Genomic DNA, 10,367 nt, shown 5'->3' with positions numbered 1-10,367 from the left:
TATAATATAAAGAAAAATTTATTTACAAAACAGAAACAGACTCACAGATATAGAAAACAAACATGGTTATCAAAGGGGAGAGTGGGGGAGGGATAAATTAGGAGTATGGGATTAACAGATACCCACCATTATATATAAAATAGACAACAAGGATTTAATGTATAGCACAGGGAACTATACTCAATACTTTGTAATAACTTATAAGGGGAAAGAATCTGGAAAAGAACAGATAGATAGATAGGTAATCTATCTCTATATATCTGAATCACTTTGCTGTATACCTGAAACTAATACAATATTGTAAATCAACTATACCTCAATTTAAAAAAAAAAAAAGGAAAACTTCCGGCTCCAATGGCTTGGGGCTTATGCCGACGGAGCGGAGGCAGCAGGGTCAGGATGGTGCTGCTGGAGAGTGAGCAGTTCCTGACGGAGCTGACCAGGCTCTTCCAGAAGTGCCGGTTGTCGGGCAGCGTGTTCATCACCCTGAAGAAGTATGATGGTCAAACTAAACCCATTCCAAGGAAGGCTTCTGTGGAGGGCTTTGAGCCCTCAGACAACAAGTGTCTGTTAAGAGCTACTGACGGGAAAAAGAAGATCAGCACTGTGGTGAGCTCCAAAGAAATGAATAAGTTTCAGATGGCTTATTCAAACCTACTGAGAGCTAACATGGACGGGCTGAAGAAGAGGGACAAAAAGAGCAAGAGTAAGAAGAGCAAAGCAGCGCAGTGAAGGGCACCAGATTCCCGCGTTCACCAGTTAACCACTGAATTGCTATTTTTCCTTTGGTTTTTACTTTTGGCCACAAAGCTGGGTTTCTGATTCCCCTACAATAACTGTCTTCATGTAAGATTAGGGTCATTTTTGGATGGAAGAAGGGCTGCAGTGTTTACAGGGTAGTTACAAGAAGCCAGTTTATTTTATATCTGGCTAAGTGGTCTGTGTTGTATGGTTGTATGTTTCTGGATAATAGTTTACAGTCTCTGTAGCCGTCTGTGAAGAGCACTGTATCATTAAACCTGTATTTATCAAAAAAAAAAAAAAAAAGTCCTCCCTCCCCCTGATGCTAAGGGCAGCTTGTATAACTAGGTGGCAAAGTAAAGGTACCTTTCTCCTTTCATCCATGCCTACTGACATTTTGTGCTATGAGATGAAGTCTTAAATGTCCAAGATTTCTTCCTCTCTGAACTGTATACATTTTGCCTCTCTTCTATTTTTATGTTTCATGTATTCCCACCATATTTTCCTTGATATCTCACCTCTTCTACCTTTATACTGTGATGGTTAGGTTGCTTAGACTGAAGCAAATCTATACATGTCAACATGTGCTTGGAGATAATGGACAGGATGGATAGAACCTGGGAAAGTTGACTCAACATCTGCATCAGCTCAGCCCATGACCATTCTTCAGTTTTTTTGTTTTTGTATCATTACGCTTTGCTTCATGAAGGTGAAGAACTGGTTTAATAATGAAGGGCCTACAAACTTTATTGGAAAAAATATCTCTTTGGTAGAATTCCATAGGAATGTCCAGCTGCCCAATGGAGAGTCCCTTTGATTTCAAAATTTTCTGTTAGAACCGAATTGTAAAATTATTGCTAATAAATATTTTCCACCTATAGTAAATACCCTCAATTACAATAAAAATTAAATAAATTTCTTTTTCTACAATAAAAAATTATCTGAAAGTAATAGAAAATAATAATATTAAGGTAAATGCTATAAATATAATTTTTAACTTAGATACAATTTTATAATTTTTTGTAAATATTCAATTTTCAAAACATTACAGGTACAAGTGAGGTTTATCTGTTTTATAGCTCTGATCTTTGAGAGGCAGTAATATATTTATTGAATTTATATTAATATTGTATGAAATTAGCAATCTGTCTTATGAGTATTCATTTTTGTGCATATTTACATATGAGTAAAAACATATTGGCACATAATTTATACACAACTAGGCATCTTTCCTGTCAAGCTTACCTAAATTAAGATAAAAGAAAAAAAATCCTTTTAGTTCACAAAGTTCAAATCCATTTGGTGGCAAAGAGAAGTGAATTGGCAATCAGTGAATTGAGAGAAAGTGACTCTCTATTCCAGTGTGCTGAGCCAAGGCATAATTTTATTATTTCTTTAAATGTAAGGGCTGAATAACTTATTTCATTAAAAATGATGGTACAGTAAGTTTAGAATCTCTATTTGCATATTACTCCTGTAGCTATGAATTAACATTTGATGCACTCCCTTTAGTCAATTTGTGCACATGCACAGATTTTCATTAGATCTACAGCAAGCTGCTGCCTGAGATCCAAAAGTCAAGCATCTAACCGCAAATGGTTTAGAAGACATCTTTAAGATTAGTAAAATGTGCCTTCATCCGTCTGGATTTAAGAATTAAAGATGAAGAAAGAGAAAATATAAGCAAAGAAAAAAATACACTCACTGTCAGATTCTTCTGCAGTGAGTTTACACAGCCAACTAAATACTGCTCCAGGGTGGAACATACAAAGCTTGGCAAGTCACTAAAAGTCAATCGACTTTAAATATGAACACATATTCCTCAGGAAGCAGTGGTGACCTTCTAAAATGACTTGTTTGAAAACAAACAAAAAGTAATACAAAGGGAGTGCTACCACTGCTAAGAGTAAATGCTGTTTTAAAAATACTGTTTCAGTGGAAAATGAGTGATTTCCATAGGCCCAGAGCCGAGCCCTTGCTTGAAGCGTTCAGCTGTTTCTTAAGGAAAACGACCTTTTCTGCCCTGGGTGGCCCAGGCAGAAACTGGGCTGAGCGCTCCCTGAGTCTGCTGAGGGGACTGTCCACACACTGGCTCCCTTCTTACCTGTGAGTAATAGGCTGCTTCGTGCATACTTTTTACAGGGAATGTGCACTGGACAGGAAAGATGAAAATAGCTAGTCTTCTAGATTAAAATATTAAAAATCTACGGTTGATACTGCTGAGTCCCAGCTTCTCTCAAGGGGACCTTCCTTTGGGAACTTTGCTTTTAGTTCTTTCTCAGCAAAGGGCGGAAGTCAGAATTCAGAGTTCCTGTTTAAACAGTGCAGTTCCACAAGTTCAGTAGTTTAGCTTTTCTAATAGTTTACTGAACATCTGGTTAACATGGTAAAGACACTGTCCTAAGAGGTGACTAAAAATGTGTTTGACCGTGGTTGAATTCGTTAAAACACACACACGCACACACACTCCCACACTCATGCATGAATACAAACCCACTCAAAATCTCCAGGCTTTATATTTTGATTTGTTAAACAAAAACTTGTCTGATTTCTATCATTTGCAAATCTCTACAAGGAAATAAATGCACCACAAAATGACTTAAGTCATTTAGACAGACTGAGGCAAGACAACAGGAGGGAGAAGAGAGAAAAGTCACATTGTGGCGAACCCAGAAACAGCAGGAAGATAGAAGAGAGTGACCAGGGACAATCAAACTCCTCAAAATGACCATCTCTGCCTTTTAAGAATGGGAGGAGGCATCTAGCAGAAAGTAGATCTGGAAGCAGCAAAATCTGGGTCCTTTCTCTAAACTGATCCATCCAGGAATATTGAGCTAGTTTGCAAATTTCAGGAAAGACCAGAATGTGTCTCAATTTAAAAAAATGGGGCTTCCCTGGTGGCGCAGTGGTTGAGAGTCTGTCTGCCAATGCAGGGGACACGGGTTCGAGCCCTGGTCTGGGAGGATCCCACATGCTGCGGAGCAACTGGGCCCGTGAGCCACAACTACTGAGCCTGCGTGTCTAGAGCCTGTGCTCCGCAACAAGAGAGGCCGCAATAGTGAGAGGCCCGTGCACCGCGATGAAGAGTGGCCCCCACTTGCCGCAACTGGAGAAAGCCCTCGCACAGAAACGAAGACCCAACACAGCCAAAAATAAATAAATAAATAAATAAAATTAAAAAAAAAAAAGAAAGAAAGAAACCAAGCCTCCTTAACGCCCACCAGTGCTTCTTATTAAAAAAATGAACATAATGATATGTGGCAGACAATGTGTGTAGGGGTGTTATGATTAGATTAGGTAGTTTTTACATTTTCACATGAAGAATCAGATGACTGAAAGTAGCCAGGAATCACAAGCACAAACATCTTGAAATTGCAACTAGGCCTAATTATTTTTTTAAGTTTGAGGTTTTGCAAGTAAGAGTTCCACTTAATATAATTAGATATTGTAGCTGTTTGAGTTTGTTGAAGCATGTTTCTTATCTTTTTTTTATTACTTTTTTTTTTTTTGGTCGGGGTGGGGACAAAAGGATTATGCAGGCTTTGGAGAGGATCTGGGAAAAACACAACAGATCTAAAGTCCTTTCATCTTCATCTTAGTAAATCTCTGGACTGGACAGGACCAAGAAGGATGGCAGCTTTTCTTGCTTGTGAAGAAGTCCTAGGGAACTAATCTGCCACGCATGGCATAAAAAGGCAGGAGCAAAACCCCGTTCTCACTTCAGGCTCACGCTGTTGGAGGCCCTTGAAAGAAATTAATCTGAGCAGATTTAGGACTGAGGGCTTTAATGTCCATATGGATTGGCAGTTGGTGAGACCTCACTATTAACGGTGCACAATTAATAAATAATATGTCTCTGTTTGCTTCGGTAGCTGTTTAAGCATTAAAAAGCTTACAAAAAGATTGCTTAGACAAAACCCCCACATATTGGCAAGGTCTTGATCTATGCTGGACGTCTTCCGTTCAGGAATCCCATTTGCACTCTGCACGGTACGTCATCCCCCAAACAACAATTTGTTATTCACTTTACCAAGACGGACCACATGAGTTAGGGACACATTAAAAATTCTAATAAATAAATCAATAAATAGCATTCAAAAATAAAAAAAGGATAAGCATATCCTACAATGGAATAATGTTACTGTTCCAGCATGCAGAGATTGGAATCTAAACAGCTACTACTTACTTACAGGGTGAACCTGTGTCTTCTCAGAGTACTTACATTCTCCTGCTTGATAAATGAGTCTAAGACACACTTCAATTCTGATTTCAGAAGCAAATTAAATTTCAAAATTAATACAAATTTAATTTTAAATGTCCCTTTCATAGCACCTATCTCTAGTAGACCTTACCAAGAAAAACTGCAGGCTCTGTGATCCTAAATGATTTTTGACCTGATTTAAACCCTGGGACTAAAAAAAAACAAAAACAAAAAAACATGAAGACACCAACTAATGAAGGTGTCTGCTAGAATATCTTATGCAGCATAATGCTTAATCATGTCCGAGGACTGCTCTGTGTTTGCAAAATCTTAGCCCAAATTTTATCAAATCCAATCCATAAATGGATACATTTCAATTATTTTTATTATACATTGATTGCAACTGAGTATTGAAATGCTGTGTAAAGAATAATCTGATCACCTTATGCTAAAAGTAACTTTGTAAATGAAATGAAAATAAAATGGAAATGAAAGCACCTAAACCCTATGTCTCCAAAGATTGGCTCACATATCTTGGACATATGTTGACATTGTAGATTATGCATTTTAAAGGTATTTTCACTTTCTCTCTCTTTCTATAATTCTTCCAGGTGAGAGTTCATGCCTGAGTTTCCTTTTACTTTAAATTATTGTTATTTTTTTAATTTAAGGGAACTATTACTCTTTTACAAGTAAAACTTTCCAGGAAAGCTTGTATGGCATTGCTGTTACATGAGTGACATTTGCAAATATTGAGCATAATCAGTTTCCTTTGAAATTGGTCACAGTTTTTCTACAAGAAACTCAGTTTAATGGAGAGGTTGAAGGGAATATGCAGATAAATCAGGTTATTTTGGATGTACTAAATGAAGTCCCCCATATTCTTTCACACTCTATTGTATTATTCTATACTACACGCAGTTAAGGCTAGCATATTATTCAAAGTATTACATCATATTTCCTTTCAAAATTAGTACAATAATCTCATAATTTTGGATGATGTATTAAATTTATTCATTGCCAAAAAGTCTGGCAAATGAACAAACACATCCATTAAAGAGAAAAAAAAAAAAACCCATCAACCTATGACTTCTTTTTCTGGAATGACCCTTCCTGGGCCTTCAGCAAGCAATTATTGAAATAGTTGCTGCATTTTCTTGGAAATTACATGGTTGTATGCAAACAAGACTTCATCCAGAAGTTTTAAATGCAGATTTCTAGAAGTAACTTTTCTTCAACTGGGATTGGGAGAAATTACATTTTATATTGTAATGTGGATTTAATGTAACCATGGTAAAATGTGGCAGGTTAGGAATCCGTCTGTCACTGATTTACTGCTTAACTGTAGGGAAACACTATAAAACAATGCCCCCAGCACTGTCATAAGCCCTTCTTTATTGTCAAGGTGTCAGAATACTATGTCAGACAGTCACTAAACTTAAAAGTGATTTATGATTAAAAAACCCAACTAAAGATTTAGTTTAGTTTATCATTTTCAAAACTACATGAAAAGATCTTTTAAATTATATCCTCTTTTCTGGTCTGTGCAATATGACCCATAACAGAGCAGTTAGCTCATAAAAAGAACATACATTATGAGAATGTTCTAAATTTTCACATTTTGTTTATATTTTATGGCTTTTACTTAGGTTAACATGTGGTGCATTTTCACAAAGCCTGATTGTTCACGTATTTAATTTCTATGCCCATAAAGGCATATATTTTTAATATAATCCAACCAGCAGGAAATGATCAGACTCTACTAAATATTTTAATATTAGCCTGAAGTTGCGAAGTTAAATATAAAAGAGAAAGTGGTTTTAAAGCCTGTGACATTTCACACTATTCCATCAGTAATAAAGATATATAAATCAACTTTTCTGGAATGTGATTTGGGAATTTTAAAATCCTAATACCAATGCTATGAAATAATTCATGAAATATGATATGTAAAGCCAACAATGAACATAACAGACTATACATTTTGTTAGTAACCCCTTTTCCATTTTAATGCAAGAAATTTGCATTTTAAAACACAAGACAGTTATTACACAAACAGAAATTCTGGTGGTTTGTAAACTGGAATCCTGTGTTGTTCTTATACCTGATTTGTAAAATTGCTGATCAATTACTTTTGTCCTAAATTTTAGGCATTTTTAAGAAATCACATCTGTTAAAAAAAAAAAATAAAGCACGCTTTTTAATCTTCTTTTTCTTAGCTGTAAATTATTATTTTTTTAAATTTAGTTCTGTATATATCCCAATTACATATTAAAAGAAGGGTTGATGCAACTGTTGTGTGGTAAGCAGGAAATGGTTAAATAAAAAACCCCAGAAAGAGGAATACTAAAGATTTTTAACTCTAATTTCTGAAGTTAGGCTATATTGAGGGACAGAAAAGAGCATACTTTTTTTTAATAATGAAGAATCATGTAGTGGACTCTTCAAATACTCCTCTCTCAGATAAGGCCATTAAAAAAGACACTAGTAGACATTTTGTATACAATCTTCAGAGAGGATATTTTGTGAATATATTTACATTGGAGAAGAGTCCCATCTCCTAAAGTAATTATATGGAATTGGTTTGTACCATAACAAAATAGAAATGGAAAAAAATTACCATTTGTAATAAGGAGACTAAATGATATTTGAAACATGATGTTTCAAAGCATTAGAGTCAAATTTTTGAGCAATGTCAGAGAGAGAAGACATTTCAGTGAGTCTCAGTTCTTTTCCATGGGTAGAATCTGTGTGGGATGGGTAAGGAGATCAGAGATAAAAGAACCTGGGAGAAGACAGAATAGTAGAATGTGTACCAGAATTTAGAGAGAGGAGTATTTGATAATTGCTACTCTGCTGTTTAAAAGTCTTCAATGTCTTTCTAATTTCCTAGATATAACATATTTAACTTTCAACATTCTGCTTTTAACTACCTCTTTAACTACCCACTACTTCCCAAATATAACGTACACTCATACCTTAATTAACCACTTAAAGATCCCTGAGCACTAGGTGCCTCCACCCTTGCACGTGCTTTGCTCCTTGTTTGAAGTGCCCTTTACTTCCTAGCCTGTCAGGAGAACGAATGACTCTTTTTTAATTAATTAATTAATTTACTTACTTACTTATTTATTTATTTATTTATTTATTTATGGCTGTGTTGGGTCTTCGTTTCTGTGCGAGGGCTTTCTCTAGTTGCGGCAAGCGAGGGCCACTCTTCATCGCGGTGCGCGAGCCTCTCACTATCGTGGCCTCTCTTGTTGCAGAGCACAGGCTCCAGACGCGCAGGCTCAGCAGTTGTGGCTCACGGGCCTAGCCGCTCCGCGGCATGTGGGATCTTCCCAGACCGGGGCTCGAACCCGTGTCCCCTGCATTGGCAGGCGGATTCTCAACCACTGCGCCACCAGGGAAGCCCTGACTCACCTTTTGAGAGTCAGTTACCATGTCATCGGTTTGGGGAAATCTTCTCTGACCCACTTTAGATATTTATCGTTTGTGCCATCAAGACTTGTGAAGGATTTTTATTATATTTATCAGGGTGTACTGCAAATATTTAAACATATCTTTCCCACCTACTAGGCTTTAAACTCCTTGCCAGAAAGGAAATTAACTTGTTTTTCCTCTACCTCTGGTTCCTAACATAGTGCGTGATATGTGAGAGAGATGTAACTTATTCTTGTTGAATAAATGAATGGATAATGGAAGGATATTTGCTCCGGTACTACTGGTTAGCAACATCACCAAATAACCAATAAAAAAACAGAATTGGGCATTTGTAAGTAGAACAGTGCATTTCAATATTATATTTATTTTCCACTGCTTAAGACATTCATTGGGGGTACTATGAAAGAAATACTAGAGATGATAGGAAAGGGAGTAAAATAACAGCTATGGTAATATATGCATTTTGACCCACTTGCTTATTTTTTTTTTTGAAGAGCACAGTAGAGGGTATATTATTTTCTCAAATGCTTTTGTCAACTGGATTGTACTTTTCTCGGCACATCACCTCTCTTTGACTGGGCCACTTGAGTTCCCTTACTGTAAAGGTTATCCATTCTGAGCTTTCTGTCTACTCATTCAAAGACATGTACCTAAAGATCGTTAGCAGAAAAGACCCTTAAGATTATAGGAAAGCTAAGTTGCTGTATTAGCTAATTCTGTAAAGCTGTGAGGCTCCCAGTCTAAAGCAGTTAAAAATTGGTGAGCTCTCATTTTGTGTCAGGCATTGTTGTAGATACTTTACATGTACTCTCTTCTTTAATCTCAGCAATTTATGAAGTACTATTTTAAAGCCCATCTTGTAGATGGGGAAAAGGGAGCACAGGAAGTTCACATTGCTAATCAGTGAGCATTTAAGAAAACTAAGCCTTTACACATTTACACATTTGTAGTGGTCAAGACCAAACATAATATGCCAAATGCACTTTCATGATTCCTGCTTTTGCTAATGACAGTCTTTCAATTTAGAATCTCATACTCCTGTGAAATCCTAGTAAACTTTCTATGCTTCACTCAAAAGTTACTTTGTTAAGGGTTTCCTTCCTCTTTGTTGCCAAAGCATTTTGCTTGCCCTTCTATTGTAACACTTATTTCATTCATATTTGTTGTGTTATATGCATGAATTATTACTTTTTTTGTGCTAAATTCTAAGCTTCTTGAGGTCAGCTACTGTGTAAAAATATCTCTGTACCCCCAGCAATCCTTCATCATTGTAGTTCAGTAGGCATGCAATGAATGTATGTGAAATAAATTATTCTTCATAATTTAATATAGGGTGTATTTTCCAGTTTGGCTTCTGATACTGAATATCTCAATCTTGTATTCATATAGAAAGGGGATAGGGATACCTATTTGTAACTGAAGCATGTTTCAGCTAACTAGCTCATTCATTTCTCTCTCATTCTCATGTCTTCTTTCACTAATGATTTTTTTGTTTATTTGTAAAGCAATACAATTTGGTAGTGTTTAGTTGGCATTCTGGCCTTTCTTGCTGGAAGTTGGAGAAGCAGCTTGCAGGAATTTTTAAAGGTGGTTTTTGGGAAACTTTATATGCAATTCTAGGAGACTTTAGGGCCATCAAAGCCTATTTCTAAGAGCAATAAGATTATTCAAGTTTTAATGGGTTTCTGTAAGAGGCAGAGGGTTTATATTTACTGCTTGGCATTTGCCATGCTATTGGCATAATTCCATCAGTTGCATAAAGTAAAGGTACAAAAGAAAGCTTTATGTTCCTTAGCTGAGTCATTTGAGAAATCTGCAATCTATCCCTTAGTGATAAGATGTGCCATCAAATTCAGTCCTGCCATCTTCACTGTGCCTATGCTAAGCACTGTGTCAAACAGACACACAAAAAAAAAAGAAAAGAAAAAGAAAGAGACACATTATCTGGAGTAGCAAGGGATAGTCATTTACAAAAATAATT

General features: G+C 36.3%; 1 pseudogene across 1 annotated transcript; it reads left to right on the top strand.

Annotated features, from left to right (window-relative positions):
* Positions 1 to 333: 333 nt before the first annotated feature.
* On the top strand, positions 334 to 1,016 carry LOC309667157 (signal recognition particle 14 kDa protein pseudogene; annotated as a pseudogene). The gene has a single exon. The product of its transcript is annotated as a signal recognition particle 14 kDa protein pseudogene (transcript).
* The last annotated feature ends 9,351 nt before the right edge of the window (positions 1,017 to 10,367 follow it).

This window comes from Balaenoptera physalus (assembly GCF_965194825.1).
Source record: "Balaenoptera physalus genome assembly, chromosome: 9".
Lineage (NCBI taxonomy): Eukaryota > Metazoa > Chordata > Mammalia > Artiodactyla > Balaenopteridae > Balaenoptera > Balaenoptera physalus.
The sequence above is the reverse complement of the archived record's forward strand: the minus strand, read 5'-3'. Positions and strand labels throughout refer to the sequence as shown.